Here is a 20,311-nt window from a genome sequence, read left to right on the forward strand (position 1 = left end):
TATTTGCTAAACCAGATTTTGTTCCTTTTTAGTGATTCATGTTTATGAAGAGAGTTGAGTTTAACAATCCTAGTTTTTAAAAGAAACTATTTAATGTAAAATATTCTACTTGTCATTCAGATATTATGTATATCTTCTATGGCCTTTATACTTTTACTGTACATATTTCTGTCTCGCGTGATTTGTATATTTCACTGGTTCAAAAAACAAACATCGAAAGGCTTATGCCAAATGGAAGATAGAATATAAAATAAAACGTTACTTGGATATTGGTAAGTGGTTTCAATTGTCCTTCAGATACTTCATGTGGAGAGTTTTTGAGAAAACATGAGGGATAGTTTAGGGGTGACTACATGTCAGAATAATAGAAGAGTGGAGAATTTTACCAAAACCAAACTATTTGGGAGCTTCAAAAGATTTCTATATGTAACGGAACAAAAGGGGAATTCTCTTTTCCTATATATGTTCCTCAAGAAAAGAAATCAAGCAGATGGCTTAAAGCTGGTTATAGGATTGCTCACATTCTTTGAGCATTATGCATCTAACTTAATTGTTTTAGAGCGTGTTGGTGTTGTAACATCTCAGAGAAGAACTGAAAAGGCACATGCTTTTATCCATGACCAGAATTTTAGTCCAAAAAAAAGTGTATTTGTGTTCACCACTGCTGCTAGCGCACTGCTCTGTTTGAAGTTACTGTGTGGATGGAGTGTCTCTTTGCCCCTTGGAAGGCAGTTTTATGAAAAGCAAGCCTCAATCTGCAGAGAATGAAGGAAACTGAAGGTTCGTTGTGTTAAGTGCAATTAATACAAGCCCTTGTGCTTCTCGAAAACACGCAGCGAAGGCTGGCCCGCGACGCACAGATTGATACGTTAGCCCTTTGCTTTTTTTCTTTCCGGATAACCTTGTAACATATTGAAACCTTTTAAGGATGCCAAGAATGCATTATTCCACAAAAAAACAGTAGACCAACATATAGAGTGTTTAAAATAGCATTTCTGGGCAAATTCAAACGCTTGTGGTTCTAGGACTCACATCTGTTTCAGTTTTTCGTCAGTTGTATATTGACCAGTGTTCTTTATTGCAAAAACATATACTCGATTTAGGAGCGTCAGCATATTTTTTTCTCTTCTCATCCTGGAGTGCATTCAAGATCTTCCCGATACAGGAAAATTAACAAAAAATTTATATATAGGCAGCGACAAACAGAGCTATGTTCAAAATAGTAATTATGGGCTTAAATAAAAGGAAGACTGTTTTAAGCTTTAGTCCAGTGTATCTGTTCAGTTTTTCAAGCTGCTGACCTCCCGAGACTGGCACTGTGTTTCAGTAGCCCATGCAAACCCTATGCTTGTACGACTTGCCAATACAATTTTCAATTTGTTTTTGCAAGACATTGTTCAAGCCACCAGAAGTATCAAAGATGACACTGTAGCAGGATAAGTACTCCAAATAAGAGACTGTCACTGGCTGACTCATAGAGATCATTAGCAGAGACAGTCCTCAAAGACTGAGTGATCCATAATTTAAATAGAGACAGCTAGAAAAGGTACTAATAACTTGAAGGGTATATATGATGCAAACACGCACCAAGGCATAGGTCTAAGATACTGCATTATCACTGTAAAGTATACTTCTAAAATATTTATTTTTTTAAGCAAGTATTTGTTAGTCTCCCCTCTCTGTGGAATGGTGAAAGCCAGATGCCATACTTTGAAAGTAAGATGATGAAACGCATTCTTAATACAGGAAGCATTCAGCAACGTAGGAATTAAAACTTAGTAAAGGAATCTTCTAATTTACCTATTGGCACAGACCTTACATTTAACTCTGATGACTGGATAATATTTTATGTTAGTAAAACATCATCTTGTTAGCCAACTTTAAAAAATGGATGTGGAATGATGAAAGGTTGGTACGATTTTTTTAAAAAACCAAAAATGTATCAATTTTAATCTAGAAGATTTCATTAATATTCTGTCTCAGTATTTCAAAAGCAAAAAAGGAATAAGGAAAATTGCATTTTAGATCAATTTTACATGCAGTGTACCATTTGCTGGGCTAGAAATAGATAAAGATTATTTATTTTTGTTCATACCTTGTACTACTTTTCTATTAAAATCATTTTATAAAATCAGCGCAGTCACGTGTATGTTTGGCAGAGATGGTGTCCATGGCAGTTGAAATTTGATGTGGGCCTAGAGTGTGATTATGGCTTAGGGAATCCAGGAAAAAATGCACATTTCAGGCATGTAGATGATATTATGGTCAAATCTCAAGGATCTATTGTGTATTTTAATGCTTATCTTTTTTTCCCTGTAGCTATTTTTTTTCCCATTTCTTATTTGTTCTGCTGCTACTAATATATGAGAGAGTTGTATTGGGAGATTATTATTCAGTGCAGGCATTTAGCACAGTGACATGGGATTGTGAAGAAATACCAGGGCAAGAGAAGAAAGAATGATTTGAGGAGAGAAAAAAAAATGTCCTAGGTAAACAGACTGAATCACCCGGAATATTCTCTGCTGGTTCCCTTTTGGAAGTTGCCATGGTTGCCAGCCAGGTGTTTACATCAGGTTTCTCCACCTCAGCACTTTTGGCATCTGAGGCTGGATAATTCTTTATCGTGGGGGGCTGTCCTGCGCGATGTTTAGCGGCATCACTAGCCTCTACCCACTAGATGCCAGTAGCTCCCCCATTTGTGACAAGCAAAAATGTCTCCAGACACTGCACAATGTACCCCAGGGTGCAGAATCAACCCCAGGTGAGAAGCACAGCTTTAGGTGGAGGAACTGAGTTTCTGAGCACTTGGGGAACGCAGGCTGACCACGGCGGTGGACTGGTTCTTGCCTAGGGTGGCTAGTGAGCCTGAGCGGTCCCTCGCAAGCTTTCCCATGTGCAGTGTGGAGCTGTAGCATCCTTCACAGGGCAGCCTGGCTCAGTGATTAAGAATATAGGCTCTGGAGCCAGACCTCCTGGGTTCAAATCCTGGTATTGCCATTAGCTCTGTCACCTTGGGAAAGTTGTATAACCTCTCTGAGCACCCAGTTAAAGTGGGAGAGAGTATTACACTGTAGGTTCTTGTAAACATGAGTTACCATGTTTGGACTGTTTAGCGCAGGTTCGAGTACACAGGAAGAGCTCACTATAGGTTAGCTAAGAAGGATAGAATAAGTCTGAAGACTAAACCCAGGAAGGTGGGCCAGTGTTCTTTAAAATACCCTCCAGTGGCTAACTCAGTGCTAGGAAGGCCCCCTTAGTGTTTGGGGGAGGTTACAAACCGTGGCCCTCTGTGTATATCACATTTCCAGATGTGTTTTGTTTGACTGGCAAGCATTAAAAAGATACTCAAATTAGTTGCCAGCGCTTAAAAAGATGAGTATTTTCACATTCAAATTTGGATTTCTGGCTTCAAAACAGGAAGAACTGGCCACCTGGGTACATGGTATCACAGGTCCCCTGTAGCGACGCTCAGCTGGATCCAAGCAGCCACTGCTCCTTCCAGACAGGGCTGGCTGTGTCCAGTTAGCCAGCCATTTATGCCACCTAACTGACCCCTGCAGACTCACGCACTTGCCATGGTTGTCACAAGTGTTTTCCCTCTAACTCAGAGTTTCTCAACCTCACCCTTACTGACATTTTGGGCCAAATGTGAGGGGCTATTGTGTGCATCGGACCCTCAGAGGGGCTTACCACATGACTCTTGCCTCAGAGACCCCGACGAGAGCCGCTCACACCAGTGGTGACCCCTTGATGTAGATGCTGCCAGCACCGTGCTAGACTCAGCGCCTCGAGACTCACAGGCTTCATCGCCTCCACTCTCCCTGACAAGCTTATCAGACACGGATGTGAGCATCATGCCCATTTTACAGATGAGGATGCCGAGGCTGGGAGAATTAAGTCACTCACTTTATCAGTCGCCCATTGCTGAATAACACACCACACTCATACCAAAAATTAGTGGCTTAAAGCAATCACCATTGTATTTGCTTGGGATCCTGTGGGTACACGATATGGGCTGGGTTAGCTGTGAGGGGCGGTGTCCTGCTGTTACTCAGGGCCGGCAGATGGATGAGGGGCCGGCTGATCCTGCACGGCCTCTCGCACACTTCAATAGCTGGTTCTGGCTGCTGGCTGGGCCTTTCTCTCTATGTGGTCTCTTATCTTTAAGGATAAGGGGTGCCGTCGGCTCTTTCACACTGTGATACCACATCCCATGAAGGTGAGACTGGAAGCCTCAAAGGCCTCTTGAGCCCTGAAATCCACAGTTACACTAGAGTTGGCCCTCCACATCCGCAGATACAGAACGCTGACATTGGGACTTGAGCATCCTCGCACTTTGGTATCTGGTGGGGGGGGTGGTCCTGGAACCAATTCCCATGGACATGGAGGGATGACTATATATCACTTCCACTGCATTTACTGGCCAAAGCAAGCCCACGGACAGCCCAGATTCAAAGAGATAGAGAAATAGGCACCACCTCTCAATGAGAGGAGTGGCAAAGTCACATTGCAAAGGAGATCTGTACAGATTGGGAGAAGTTGCTGCAGCATCCTTCAAATGGTCTCTCCCATGGGCCAAGATTCCACAGTGTTTGAGTGGCTCTACCTCCCCTCTCTCCTCTGACAGCACCTGCAATAGGATTCCCTTCTCTCAGCCCCAGAAACCCACCTTAAGCATGGGGCAGAGGGTAGGACAAAGAATTTGGAGTCAAGAAAACCTGGTTCCAAGCTTTGCTCTTATTAGCTGTGTGTCCTTTAGCCAGTTACTTAACCTCTCTGAGCTTCATTCAGTATTCTCATGTGGAACATGAGGATATGATAACGTTATAGGGTGTTGGTGAGGATTGCTAATCATGGAAGTAAAGAGCATGGCACCAAGTAGGACCTCAAGCAGTGGCAGGGATGATGGTGGTGGTGGTGGCGGCAGTGATCACCCACTGGCATGGGGAGAAAACAGCCGCATTCCCATCACCGGCTTTTGATGACTCATGAGCCTCCCTGATTCAGCAAATTGCAGGGCGCTCCCTTCAAGGCACTGGGAGGGGACTCCTGAAGGTTCTTGATCAGGCTCAGGCCGGGGAAGCAGAGGGTGGGGAACCAGAGGATGGGCTCAGCCTCAGCTCAGACATGCCAAGTCCTCCCCCATCCCTGGGAAACTCCGAGGAATGTTTTCCCATGTCTCAGGAGAGACCTATGACACGAGCAGGGTGGGGACCTACCTCTTCTTTACAGAGCAAGATTTTGAGGCTGAGAAGAGCAGCCCTGAACCCTAGGCACACCCTGCACCGTACCCCACTTAGCTTCCTGCGGGTATCAAGCTGTGCCCCCGTGGGTAAGCCAGTGAGCTTCCTTTGGGCCTCAGGTTCCTGTCTATCAAGTGGAAATAATAAGACCTGTGCAACTCGCAGCACAGATTTATTAGCAACTGCTCCCATTTACTGCACACATGTCCTGGGTAGGTTTTTTTTTGTTTTTTTGTTTAATGTATTCTTCATTACATTATTTTGTTTGAAATCGTGGCATCTAACAAAAAGAAGGGTTACTCTTTACATTTTACAGAAGAAACAGAAGCCCCAGAAGATTAAGTGTCTTTTCCGAAACGAGAGAGTCGCTAAGAAGCAAAGCCAGGTCCCTCTGATTACAGAGCCCTCGTTTTATCCACGAGATGACAGTACCTCAGGGTTACCGGGAAGAGAAAAAAGGAAGGCTAGAAACCTAACATTTCATTCCTGACCTAGAGTCACCTGTCCTAGTTTCCGAGCTGAGACCACCTTGGAGTCCCTGGTGAAAGTTCACACACTCTTGTTCAGGAGGCCCCGGTGGGCAGGCGGCAAGGTTTCCCTCTGCACATGAACCAGGCCTGAGAGACCTAGACCCTGGCTTTATGACCAGCCCAACAGCACTTTTCACCATCTGGATAGTGGTCCACCTCTGGCCACCACTTTGCTGTGTGACTTTGGGCAAATCCCTTCCCTTCTCTGGGCCTTATTCCCTGACATATGCACAATGGTTTGGATGGGGTCACATGACTGAGTTTGGTTTCCTGTTCAGCAGTATCGCGTCCCAGGAAATTGATGGCATGTGGAGGTGGAGAACAGGCCTCAAACCCTAATACTTGGGAATAAAAAGAATGCAAATGAAAACCGGCCTCCGCTGCTTACAGATACAGGGAGAGCATCTCGTTGCATCCTCCTCTACCACGTCCTGGCCCCGTGCCCCACCCAGCATGATGTGGCAGCACAGGAAAACTGTGAGTGTCAGAATCAGAAACACCTGCACAATCTTGGGCAAATTTGACCTTTCTGAGCTCTCATTTCCTGGTCTGTGAAAGGGGCAAACCCTATCCACGGTGCAGGGCTCCGGCGAGGATTACCCGGAAAAGGGTTCCCGCAGTGATAGGCACATGGTGACCACTCAATAACCAGAAGCTCTTATGTTATTATCCTAATCTGTAAGCCCTCCTGTCTGCCGGGACCCCTCCCACCCTGGAGAGGGAAGCCTGATCAACTATTTAGTGGCAGATAATTCATGAGTAACTCCAATGCACCCCTCGGCACGTTGTCTCGTGAGTGTGCTTCCTGGGAGAAGAGACTAAAAGCGGTCAATTCTTCGCAGTCCTCCCAGCCCCCAGCAGTCTTTCCGGAGGGATTTCTGGCAACCTCGAGGTGGATTTCCCTTCCTAGGGCCTCTTCAGACTTTCACGATTCCGGCTGTGCCTGAAGCCTGTCTGCTTTTATTCTCTCACTCCACCTTCCCCCGACGCTGCTGGGCGCCAGGCCTTCTGCAAGGTGCAGAAAAGAGCGAGACCCTCTCATGCCTCGAGCCGCTCCAAGTTGACCTCGAGGTCGACTGCGAGGTGCAAGTCCAGGCTGAACCAGGAAGGAGACGGCACGGTAATTCCCAGGGAGCCTCCACGCGCCGGCAGGAAAACCACACTCGAGCACGTTCTCAGCGAGCAGTTTAAACCACTTGAATTCGGGTCTCGCAAACCAAGAAACCAGTTCTAAGTGTTTTCACCTCTCCCACTGCTTCCTCCTAAATTTCATTAGGGCTGACAATTTGTATATCCACTTACAGTGTAATGTGATTTAAATGGCTGACCATAACTGTTAGTGATGGAGTTTTCCCGGGGCGCAGGGAGCCGAGGAGGCGGCCGGGGACCTTTCCGAGCGCGGCAGGGCCCCTCCGCAGCTGGGCGGTAGTTTTAAAGGCCAGGATGCGTCTTGTTAGACGCAATGTTCGTCATAGGAGGCGGGAGGGACTGCCTCTTGGCCCCCTTCCCTCTTCACCCCACAATCACTTTTGTTCTTGGAGGCCGAGCTATCTTGGAGTTTTCGGCATGCAATAAAACACACTTGACCACAGGCCCCGTGTTGAGCCAGGACGGCTGGAGGAGAAGCCAAGCCCGTTGGCCTGACCAGCTACATGGTTAGGAGGAATTGATAGTGTGTGTCCTGCTTCGTGGCTTTTCTTTTTGTTTTGGCTTTGTAACTAAAACAGAGCTGATGCCTCAAAGGTGGGCTGTTCAATTTTATTTTATCCCCTCTCAGGATTTCACACACATTGTGTGTGTGTGTGTCTGTGCTTGTATGTTTGTGTGGGGGGGGGGCGGGGGAGAGCAGTTATCATCATGGATTGAATTTGGGTTTGAATCCTTGCCCTGTCTCACTTGGGGACCTCAGGCATCTCCTCTTGCCTCTACGAGTATCGATTTCCTCATCTGGATCATGAAGCTGGTGTTCCTGCCTTGCATAATTAATCAGGTGAAGAATCTAGAACTGCACTGTCCAGTACAGGAGCCATTAGCCACATTTGGCTATTTAAATTTAATTAAAATAAAATAAAATATCCAGTTCCTCAGTTGCACTGGCTACATTTCACATGCTTAACAGCCACACATCCAAAGTGACGGCGTAGTTGCAGCACTTTCCAGCACTGAGGAAAGTTCCGCTGGAAGGACTGGCCTAGATCTGTGCCTGTACCCACTAGACGCTCAAGCTGTACCTGCAGGAAGAATTGTGGCCTTCACCACCTTTAACCACACCAACACCTGCGGTCAACAGGGTGCTGAATTAAATCAGGAAAACATCTTACAGAGATCAGCTTCCCCCAGAATTGAGAATTTGAAACTCACAAATCAGCTGTCTTGCTCTGAGGACCCTGTGTCTCGTATGCATAATGTCCAAACGTGGGAAAATGCTCCACGGAGAGGCAGACGCAACACAAGAACAGCAGAGACTGCAAAGTGCAAACTGGAGGCTGTAACACGGCAGGTGTCCAGAGTGTCAATGGTTCTGGACCGTATTAGTTAAGGTTCTTTTGACCACAATCCCAGCATCCAACTTCAGCTGGAGGAAACAACAGCTCCTTGGAAGATGTTGCCATGTCTCCTGGAAGCCAAGGAAGTCTCGAGCCATAGGGGTGGCTCCGGGGACCTCAGATCAGAAATGCGTGAATTTGCCCTCTGCTGTGCTCTCCAAATTTGACAGAGCTCCCGAATCAGCTAGGATATTCGTAAAATACAGATGCTAGGGCCCCCCCCTCGGACATGCAGATTCATTGTGCTTGGAGGGAGTCCTGGGAATCTGTTTTTTCTAGGCTCCTTGGATGAGACTGAAACCTATGTTTCAGATCTGCACTCCAGCTCTCCTGTGTTTCTAGAAACCTCGCTGCCAGGTTGAATGCCATAATCCAGAGTGAGGATCTGATTCGCCCATTCATCTGCCATTGTTCAGTCAGCACAGTTGGGGGTGGGGAGGAAGGGCAGCAGAGTTTCTTGGCTCAAGTCCGACTCCTGGGGTCTAAATTCCTGGAACTACCATATAACCCAGCAATCCCACTTCTGGGTCTTTGTCCAAAAGAATTGGAATCAGGATCTCAAAGAGACATGTGCACTCCCGTATTCACTGCAGCATTATTCACAATAGCCAAGATCTGAAAGTAGCCTAAATGTCTATCGACAGATGAATGGATAAAGAAAATGTGGTATATACATACAAGGAAATATTATTCAGCTTCGATTAAAAAAAAAGGAAATCCTGCCATACACGACAACTTAGATGAAACTGGAGGACAGACGTTATGCTAAGTGAAATAAACCAGTCACAGAAGGACAGATACCGCATGATTCCAGTTACAGGAGGCATCCAAAATAGTCAAACTCCTAGAAACAGAGACTAGAATGGTGGTTGCCAGGGGATGATGGGGGGAGGGGGAAACAGGGAGTTGCTGTTCAAATGGGTATAAAGTTTCAGTCATGCAAGAAGAATCAATTCTAGAGACCTGCTGTACAGCATTATGCCTGCAGTTAACAATCCTGTATTGTACACTTAAAAATTTAAGAGGTAGATCTCATGTTAAGTGTTCTTACCACAGTTTAAAAAAAAAAGGAGGGAGTCTTGATGAGGTGAGTTTTCAGGGAGCACAGACACAGCTCCTATGGGGCCAATGCCATTTCAGGGCTTTATTTTGTGACGTCTAGGGGTAGTGAGGCATTTTGTCATGCAGTCACAGGTAACCAATTCAAAGAGCTCTATTTTCTTTTGGGGGGGAAACCATTTGAAAGCCATTTCTCATACTGTTTCATGTGCTGTTGATTTTGCAACTTTTCAGTGAAAAACTTAGTCCTGAGAACACGTGATTTTAAGGGGTGCTTCACACGCCTGACTTGGTGATATCCAAGGGTCTTCATCCCCTTTTTGCCCTCAGACGAAATGCTCTATTTCATAATGGAAATGAATGGGTAAAACTATTGGTGTGTGTGTGTGTGTGTGTTTGTGTGTATGGGAAAAATAGCAGTGCACCCAAGTGTTCACAGCGGTGAAGTCAGTTTTTAGTTGTATTAATCTTTATATTCTAATATTTCTATGATGAAAATGATTTTTTGCAATAATTAAAGGTCATTTTTAAATATAAAAATGGATACATGAAATAATGGTTGACATGCGTGTGATTACCCCTGTGAAAAGGGTGGAAAATGATCTCTGAGGGCTAACTTCACGCTTGAAGCTAAGAAAAGTTTTGGCTTCCAAGGGTGGAGAATCGCTCAGGAGTTTGGTAATTGGTACCACACTCCTCCCTCCGCAGGAGGTGACAGGAGCAGGATCTGCTAGGCTAGCTCCTGAGAGTCAGACTAAGGACTCTGAAGGGTTTTTTTCTATGTACCTGGGACAGTGCTCAGTGCTGATAATTATGCAAAAGTACAGAAGGAAAAAATGAAGAAAGAATTTAAGTCAGACTTACATGGTGAAGCTTGGGGAGGAGGGAGAATCAGAGGATGTTTACCTGACACAGAGCATTTGCGTTCCTTTAGGTTTCTGACCTGGGGCTGGAAGAGCATGGGACTAAGGACGTGTGGGTGAGCGGCTGTGGCTTTCAGTGGGGGTGACTGAGGAATTGTGCCAAACAGCAGCAGAAGTCAGTCCACTCGGCCGGCAGTCAAGGGAAGTGAAGCCATGGGGAGCTTGGGGAGGTCCTTCTGTTTGAGGCCAGTGGTAAAGGGGGACGGGACCCCCCCTGGCTGATGCATCCTCAGGCAAGGGGTGAGCTTCCCCCTTGGTTTCAACAGAGCTGCTCCCTTTCCATGGACATGTTTTCGCAATGCCTTGAAGATACAAATGAATTGACGGCATCTTCTTCACTTGTTATGTTGCTGGCAAATAGAAACTTATTATTATATAGTATCCCTATTAATACCAGATGTTTTGCACCTCAAATTCTATTGGGTTTGGTATCAGTATGGCTACCATCGTCTCCTTTTGGTTGGTACTTGTCTCTTTTAATCCTTTTGTTCAACTGCTCTGTATCTTTAGGTTTTGAGTGTTTCTTTTAAACATCTGGAGTTGGATTTTCTTTACTCTGACAATCTTTACTCTTTGTCTTTTAACTGAAAAGTTAGTTCATTATTTTGATTGCATATATTTTGAGCTTTCTATTTGTCCTACTTTTTCTTTCTTTTTTTTATCTTCCTTTCTTGCTCTTTGGGGTGATTTGTACTTCCTTTTTCTCATTCCACTTTCTTACTTTTTGTTTTGGAAGCTATATTTCCTATTTTTTTAAAATATGGATACCCTCTATGCTTAAAATATTTATATTGAATAAAGTCTAATATTAATCAGTACCTTGATCATCTTCTCAAACAATGTGAGGTTCCTAGATCATTTCAATTCCAGTTTTTCTCCTCCTAATGTATATGCTCTAATTTGACCAGTGTCTTAGTTGTTTAATGCCCTAAAGTAGACACTGCAGTTATTATTTTATACAGTCAATGTTCATTTAGATTTGCCAACATATTTGCCAAGATCTTGTCTCTTAGACCACCTGTGATCTGTATTGACTTTCCTTAGTGCCAGAAGTGCAGCCTTTAGAAGTTCTTTTAGTGAGTTGCTGGGAATTGTCTTAGTTTTTATTTTATTGAAAATATTTTTATTTAACCATCAATCTTAAATGGACGTTTTCCTGGGTATGAAATGACAATTATTCATCCATTCCTTTGACTCACAAAATATTATGATAACCAAGCTGTGTGCTAGACACTAAGGAATCAGGTATGAGCCAGGGCAAACTCTGTCTCTGCTCTTACGGGATTAACCAGATAGTTGGAAAAGCAGACAATCAAACCATTACACAAATAAATATGAAACTGCAATTGGTAACTGACTTGAAGGGCTCATGGTGCTCTGAGAGTTTGTACTAGGGAGCTTGACCCAATCGGGGGGACCAGGGAAAGTTTCCCTCAAAGAAACGGAAATTGAGCTGGGAATTACACTGAAGCTTGGTGAATGAGTAGGAGTTACCCTGGGCAAAGGCAGGGCTGAAAAGAGTGGTGTCAGGGGAGAGTAATCCAGGCACAAGAAACAGCAAAGGCAAAGGCCCTGTGGTGGACTGGCATCTCTGAGAAGCTGAAAGATGGCCAGTGAGACCAGATGACCAAGAATGGTGGGGACAGTGGCCAACTGGGCTGGGAAGTTCAGCTGGAGGTCATGAAGAACTTGCAAATTGTATTGAAGATGTTGGGCTTTCTACTAAAATGATATCTTTCTATTTATAATTCATAGTAGAGAAGTAGAAGGAAGGAGAGAAGGAAAGAGGAAAGGCAGCCAGCCAGACAGGCTTGATTCCCAAGGATAAGATAAGACCCAGTCTAAAGTACAAGGCACTTGCTATCAAAGTCTTCCTGCTAACAGTTTGTAGCCAGACATATATCTAAGCTCCCTGTCTGGGGTATTCTTGAGAGGGATATAGCTTGCTAAAGCTCATGTCATCAAAAGGAGAAGGTAGATATAGCTTGCTAAAGCTCATTTTATCAAAAGGAGAAAGGTAGATAATCAACAAATTCTTCCTGACTCATTTTTCAAAATAGTTGGTAAAAAGCATAAGTTAGTGTCAGCAATCTCCCCATTCTCTACTCAGGTCCCTGCTCTGTCCCTTCCCAAATATACAGTGGAGAAAAGACAGTCTCTTCAGCAAGTGTTGTTGGGAAAACTGGACAGCCCCAAAAATCAATGAAATTAGAACACCCCTTCACACCATACACAAAAATAAACTCAAAATGGCTTAAAGACTTAAATATAAGACATGACACCATGAAACTCCTAGAAGAGAACATGGGCAAAACATTCTCTGACATAAATCACAGCAATGTTTTCTTAGGTCAGTCTCCCAAGGCAATAAGAAAAAAAAGCAAAAATAAACAAATGGAACCCAATCAAACTTACAAGCTTTGGCACAGCAAAGGAAACCATAAACAAAAGAAAAGACAACCTGTGGATGGACTGGGAGAAAATATTTGCAAATGATGCAACTGACAAGGGCTTAATTTCCAAAATATACAAATAGCTCATGCAGCTCAATAACTAAAAATACAAACAACTCTATCAAAAAATGGGCAGAAGATCTACATAGACATTTCTCCAAAGAAGACATACTGATGGCCACTAAGCACATGAAAAGATGCTCAACATCACTAATTACTAAAGAAATGCAAATCACAACTACAATGAGGTATCAGCTCACACTGCTCAGAATGGCCATCATCAAAAAGCCTATAAACAACAAATGCTGAGGTGGGGCCAGGGTCTGGGCTGACCCCATAGCTTCCATGGCAGGTCCAGGTGTGTGACTACAGCTGGTTCCGGTGTCTGACTTCAGTAGGTCTGCACTGGAGGCTTTGTGAGCACAGTGCCTGAGGGACATCTGGGCTGACTGCCTGCATTCCCATGAGGTGGGGCCAAGGGCAGCACCAACAACAGTGTACTTTGTGAGTGTTCACGAAGGGTGATGGGCGATACTACAGAGTGCACTTCCTGGTGGACAGCTCCTGCAGAGGAATACTCGGTGGCTCCTCTCCCAGCAGAAGCACTCCAGTCCCACCTACCTCACACTACAGATCAGAAAGAGATCTGGGAACCTCTACTCCAACAACTGGGGAGCAAACCCTGCCCCAGACAGGGTTGTGACAACCACAGAGCAAAGAAGACACCCCGCTCAACATCTAGTGCAGCTCGGGTCACAACACCAATCACACCACCTATCAAGGTGATAATGGCCAAAACACACTGAGGAAAGATGTGGTAGGCATCCAGACTCAAGAAAGCCCTCACACCAAAAATATTAGACTCACACAGGCTACACAGGGACATTCCCACATAAAAATAGCCTTTCAAGACCACAGTAGATTACTGTTTCGCCTAACTTAATAGAGTCAGAGAAATGAAACAGAGGAACCACTCCCAATTAAAAGAACAAGAGAATTCCCCTGAAAGAAGGAACAATGAAACAGACCTCTCCAGTCTGCCAGATCCCTGGTTCAAAGGAGGTAATAAAAATACTGAAGGAATTGAGAAAGGTTATTGATAGAAATACAGATCACTGTAACAAGGAACTAGAAACTATAAAGAGGAGCCAATTAAAATTAGGAAATTCATTTGCTGAGATGAAAGCCAAGCTACAGGCAATAAATAGCAAAGTAAATAATGCAGAAGAATAAATAAGTGATCTGGAGGATAGAACAATGGAAATCACTCAATGAAAAAGCAGACAGAAAAACAAATGAAAAGAAATGAAAGCAATATATGGGACCTATGGGATAATACAAAACAAGCCAATCACAAAATAGGGATCTGAGAAGGAGGAGAAAGGGAAAAGGGGATTGAAAGTGTATTTGAAGAAAGTATGGCTTCCTTTAAGGAATGAGAGACAAGATGGTGAAGTAGAAGAACCTTGAGCTCACCTGTTCTCATAAGCACACCAAAATCACAACTAATTGCTGAACAACCATCGATAAAAAAGACTGGAACCTACTAAAAACAATATTCTACATCCAAAGACAAAAAGGAAGGGCATGCACATAATATAATCAAATCCCATACCCCCTGGGTGGACGACCCACAAACTGTAGAATAATTATATCACAGAAGTTCTCCCACAGGAGTGAGAGTTCTGAGCTCCACATCAGGCTCCCCAGCCTGGGAGTCCAGCATTGGGAGGAGGAGCCCCCAGAGCATTTGGCTTTGAAAACCAGCGGGGCTTGATTGTAGGAGCTCCACAGGACTGGGGAAAACAGAGACTCCACTCTTGGAGGGCACACACAAGGTCTCATGCGCACCAGGAACCAGAGCAAAAGCAGTGACTTCATAGGAGTCTGGGCCAGACTTACCTGCTATTCTTGGAGGGTCCCCTGGGGAATCGGGGAAGGGGAGAGACTGTGTTCACCCTGGGGACATAGACACTGGTGGCAGAGATATCAGGGACTATTCATCTGAGTAAATTTTTGCTGGAGATCTTACTTAGGTCATTAGCACCAAGACCTGGCCCCCACTGACTGTAGTCCCCAGTGCTGGTACGCCTCAGCCCAACAAAATACATGGTAGGAACACAGCCACACCCATCAGTAGACAGGGTGCTTAAAGACTTGCTGAGCTCACAGCCACCTCTAGACATGCCCCTTGACACGGCCCTGCCCAACAGAAGGCCAAGACCCAGCTCCACCCACCAGTGGGCAGGCATGAGCCCCTTCCAGCAAGAAGCCTGCACAAGCCTCTAGACCAACCCACCAGGGTGCAGACACCAGAGACAAAAATCTACAGTCTTGCAGCCTGTGAACCTGAGTCCACAAACCCCGGCCAGAACCTACCATGGGGCTTGTCACTGGCCCTTGGATGGCAAGAGGGGAGTGTACTGCTGGGATACATAGGATATCCCCTACAGAGGACCACTTCTCCAAGGTCAAGAAACATACCACATACATGAAAATACAAATGGACGTTTAGACAAAATGAGATGGCAGAGGAATATGTTCCAGAGGAAGGATTAAGATAAAACCCCAGAAGAACAACTAAGTGAGGTGGCGATAAGCAATCTACCTGGAAAAGGCAATCTACACAAGAAAGAGTTCAGAGTAATGATCATAAAGACAATCCAAGAATTCTGGAAAAGAATGGATGTGCAAAGCGAGAAGTTACAAGAAGTTTTTAACAAAGAGTTAGAAAATATCAAGAACAACCAAGCAGAGTTGAAGAATACAATAAATGAAATGAAAAATACACTAGAAGGAACCAATAGCAGAATAAATGAGGTATAATAATGGATCAGTGATCTGGAAGACATAGTAGTGGAAATCACTGCCGTGGAACAGAATAAAGAAAAAAGAATGAAGGGGTAGTGAGCTGCCACTGCCACCTGTCCAGTCACTGTGAGTGGTTTCGGGCCACCACTGCCCATCCAGACTCCAGGAGTGGTTGTGAGCCACCTCTGCTCCCATCATGTGCTCCAGGGGTGCACCTGAGCTGCTGCTGCTGCCGAGAACCCCAGGATTGGGTATCAGCCACCCTATCTGCACACCCCCATGCAAGGGGATAATGACCAGCACATGCTGAGGAAAGAGGCTATAGGAATCTATACTGAAAACAACCATCACACCAAATATCAATATACTAAACCCAGCCAGGCTACACAGTCACACCCTTCTACATGTAAAGAGCCCTAAAAAATCACAGTAGATAATTGTTTCTCCTAAACTCAGAGAGCAAGGGAAATGTAAGTAAAATAAAGAAGCAGAGGAACCCACTCCCAGTTAAAAGACCAAGAGAATTCCCCTGAAAGAACAAACAAGGAAACAAATCTCTTTAATCTAATAGACACCCATTTCAAAAATAAGATAATGAAAGACAAAAAAAAAAAAAAAAGTGAAAGCAAGATAAAAGACCTATGGGGTAATAAAATGTGGGCCAATCTATGCATAATGGGGATTCCAGAAGGGGAAGAAAAAGAAAAGGGGATCAAAAATGTATCTGAAGAAATTATGGCTGAAAACTTCCCAAACCTAAAGAAGGAAACAGATATCCAGTTTCAGGAAGCACTGAGGGTCCCAAACAAGATAAACCCAGACAGACCTACACCAAGATATATTATAATAAAAAAAGGCAAAAGTTAAAGAGAGGATTCTAAAGGCAGCAAGTGAAAAAACAAAGAGCTAATTACAAGGGAACCCCCATAAGGCTATCAGCTGATTTCTCTACAAAAACCTTACAGGCCAGGAGGGAGTGGCAAGATATATTCAAAGTCCTGAAAGAGAAAAACCTGCAACCTAGGATACTCTACCCAGCAAGATTCTCATTTAGAATAGGAGAAAAAATTTCTCAGACAAGCAAAAACTGAAGGAATACTACTACACCTATCCTAAAGGAAATATTGAAAGGTCTTCTCTAAATAGAAAAGTAGTAAGAATCTATAGGAAAGAGAAAATCACAATTGGAAAGAAAATCATTTAAATAAACCAGTACACAGATTTTTTTAAAAAGCAAAAAATTTCTGTGAAAGTGATGATAACCACCATGAACAGAAAAAGGATGAACAGGAAGATGTAAAAGAGGACATCAAAATCATAAAATGTGGTGGGGGGAGAGAAAGAAAACGTAGATTTTTTTACCTCGAATGTGTTTGAGCCTGTATAACTTTAAGTCTAAGGCAAGCAGATATAGGAAGGGGGTAACATACTTGAAAAACAGGGTAACCACAAATCAAAAACATACAACAGATTCAGAAAAACCAAAAAGAAGAGAACGTAAGTATAATACAAAAGAAAATCCTCAAACCACACACACACACACACACACACAAAGGAAAGAAAAGAAAAAGAAAAAAGAAAAGAGAGAACCCGAATAGACAAAATAAGAAATGAAAAAGGAGACATAACAGCTGACACCACAGAAATACAAAAAACATAGGGGAATACTATGAACAATTATACGCCAACAAATTCGACAACTTAGAAGAAATGGCCAAGTTTCTAGAAACATACAGCCCACCAAAACTGAATCAAGAAAAAATAGATAATTTAAACAGACTGATCACTAGAAGTGAAATAGAATTTGTAATTAAAAAACTCCCTGCAAACAAAAGTCCTGGACCAGATGGCTTCACAGGTGAATTCTACCAAACACACAAAGAACTTATACCAATCCATCTTAAAGTCTTCCAAAATATTGAAGAGGAAGGAACACTCCCAAAGACATTCTATGAAGCCACCATCACCTTGATACCAAAACCAGACAAAGACACCATGAAAAAAGAAAATTAAAGGCCAATATCTTTGAAGAAAATAGATACAAAAATTCTCAACAAAATATTAGCAAACTGAATCCAACAATGCATAGAAAAGATCATACACCATGACCAAGTGGGATTCATCCAAAGTTCACAGTGATGGTTTAGCATACACAAATCAATCAATGTGATACACCACATAAACAAAAGACAAGACAAAAACCACATGTTTATCTCAATAGATGCAGAAAAAGCATTTGACAAAATTCAACATCTATTCATGATAAAAGATCTTACCAAAGTGGATATAGAGGGAACATATCACGATATAATAAAAGCTATTTATGACAAACCCACACCTGAATAATACCAAATGGTGAAAAGCTAAAAGACTCCCTGCTAAAATCTGGAAGAAGACAAGGATGCCCACTGTCACCTCTTCTATTCAACATAGTATTGGAAGTCCTAGCCACAGCAATCAGATGAGAAAAAGAAATAAAATGTATCTAAATAGGAAAAGAAGAGGTAAAACTGTCATTATATGCAGATGGTATGATACTATATATAGAAAACCCTAAAGACTCCACACAAAGACTACTAGAACTGATAAACAAATTCAGCAAGGTAGCAGGACACAAGATTCACATACAGAAATCGGTTGCATTTTTTGCACTGACAATGAAATATCAGAAAGGGAATGTAAAAAAATTACCTTTTAAATTGCACCCTAAAAAATTACATAATTAGGAATAAACCTGACCAAGGAGATGAAAGACTTATACACTGAGAATGATAAAACATTAATAAAGCAAACTGAAGATGACTCAAAGAAATGGAAAGATACCCTGTGCTCTTCTGTTTTGTTTCTTTATTTGTTTGTTTGGCTGCACCACACAGCTTGTGGGATCTTAGTTCCCTGACCAGGGATCGAACCAGGGGCCCCAGCAGTGGGATCACCAAGTCCTAACCACTGAATGGCCAGGGAATTCCCATGCTCTTCAATTGGAAGAATTAATATTATTAAAATGGCCATACTACCCAAAACAATCTACAGATTTAATGTAATCCCTATTAAATTACCCATGACATTTTTCACAAAACTAGAACAAATAATGCTAAAATTAATATGGAAACATGAAAGACCCAGAATTGCCAAAGCAATCCTGAAGAAAAAGAACAAAGCAGGAGGCATAACCCTAACAGACTTCAGATAATATTACAAAGTTACAGTAATTGAAACAGCATGGTATTGGCACAAAAACAAACATATGAGTCTATGGAACAGAATAGAAAGCCCTGAAATAAACCCACATACTTACAGTCAATGCGTCTTTGACAAAGGAGGCAAAGATATACAATGGGAAAAAGAAAGTCTCTGCAAATGGTGTTGGGAAAGCTGGACAGCTGTATATAAACCAATGAAGCTAGAACACACCCTCTCACCAAACACAAAAATAAACTCAAAATGGCTTAAAGACTTAAACATAAGATATGACACCATAAAACTCCTAGAAGTGACCATAGGCAAAAGTCTGACATAAATTGTACCAATGTTTTCTTAGGTCAGTCTCCCAAGGCAAAAGATATAAAAACAAACAAATGGGACCTAATCAAACTTACAATCTTTTAGACAGCAAAGGAAACCATAAACAACATGAAAAGACAACCTTCAGAATGGGAGAAAATATTTTCAAATGATGAGACTGACAAGGGCTTAATTTCCAAGTATATATAAGCAGCTCATACAACTCAACAACAAAAAAACAAAAACAACCCAATCAAAAATGGGCAGAAGACCTAAATAGACATTTCTCCAAATAAGATATACAGGTGGCCAATATGCACATAAAGAGATACTCAGCACAGCTATTGAATGTAAGTCAAAACTACAATGACATGACCTCACACCAGTCAGAATGGCCACCATTAAAAAGTTTACAAATAACAAATGCTGGAGAAGGTGTGTAGAAAAAGGAACCCTCCCACGCTGTTGGTCGGAATGTAAGTTGGTGCAGCCACTGTGGAAAACCATACAGAGGTTCCTCTGAAAACTAAAATTAGAATTACCATATGTCCAGCAATCCCATTCCTGGGCATATATCCAGACAAAACTATAATGCAAAAAGATACATGCACCTCTATGCCCATAGAAGCACTACTTACTTACAAAGGCCAAGACATGGCATGACTTAAATGTCCATCGAGAGATGAATGGATAAAGACGTGATAAATATATACAACGGAATACTACTCAGCCATAAAGAACAATGAAATAATGCCATTTGCAGCAACATGGATGCAACTACAGATTATCGTACAATGTGAAGTAAGGCAGTAAGAGAAAGACAAACACCATATGATATCCTTACATGTCGAATCTAAACTATGGCACAAATAAACCTATCAGTGAAACAGAAACAGAATCACGGACATAGAACAGACTGTTGGAGGCCAAAGTAAAGGGGTTGGGAGAGCAATGGAGTGGGAGGTTGGGGTTAGGAGGCATAAGTTTTTATATAGAGAATGGATAAACAACAAGTTCCTACTATATAGCACAGACAACTATACTCAGTATCCTACAATAAACCAAAATGGAAAAGAATACATAAAAAAGATTATTATATATATGTATAGGTGAATCACTTTGCAGTACAGAACAAATTAACACAACACTGTAAATCAACTATACTTCAAAAGAAATATTGATAAAAAAGAAGAAGATGAAAAGAAAAGGGGACAGTTTAAGAGACCTCTGGGACAAGAAGCA

The 20,311-nt window shown here is 42.8% G+C and overlaps 1 protein-coding gene across 2 annotated transcripts in view; it reads right to left on the reverse strand.

Annotated features, from left to right (window-relative positions):
* The window catches only part of LOC309607818 (uncharacterized protein), a 123,527-nt gene that overhangs the window by 51,910 nt on the left and 51,306 nt on the right, over nucleotides 1-20,311 (reverse strand). The gene's annotated exons all lie outside the window — the stretch shown is intronic.

Source organism: Balaenoptera borealis (assembly GCF_965194805.1).
Source record: "Balaenoptera borealis genome assembly, chromosome: 12".
NCBI classification, from domain to species: Eukaryota; Metazoa; Chordata; class Mammalia; order Artiodactyla; family Balaenopteridae; genus Balaenoptera; species Balaenoptera borealis.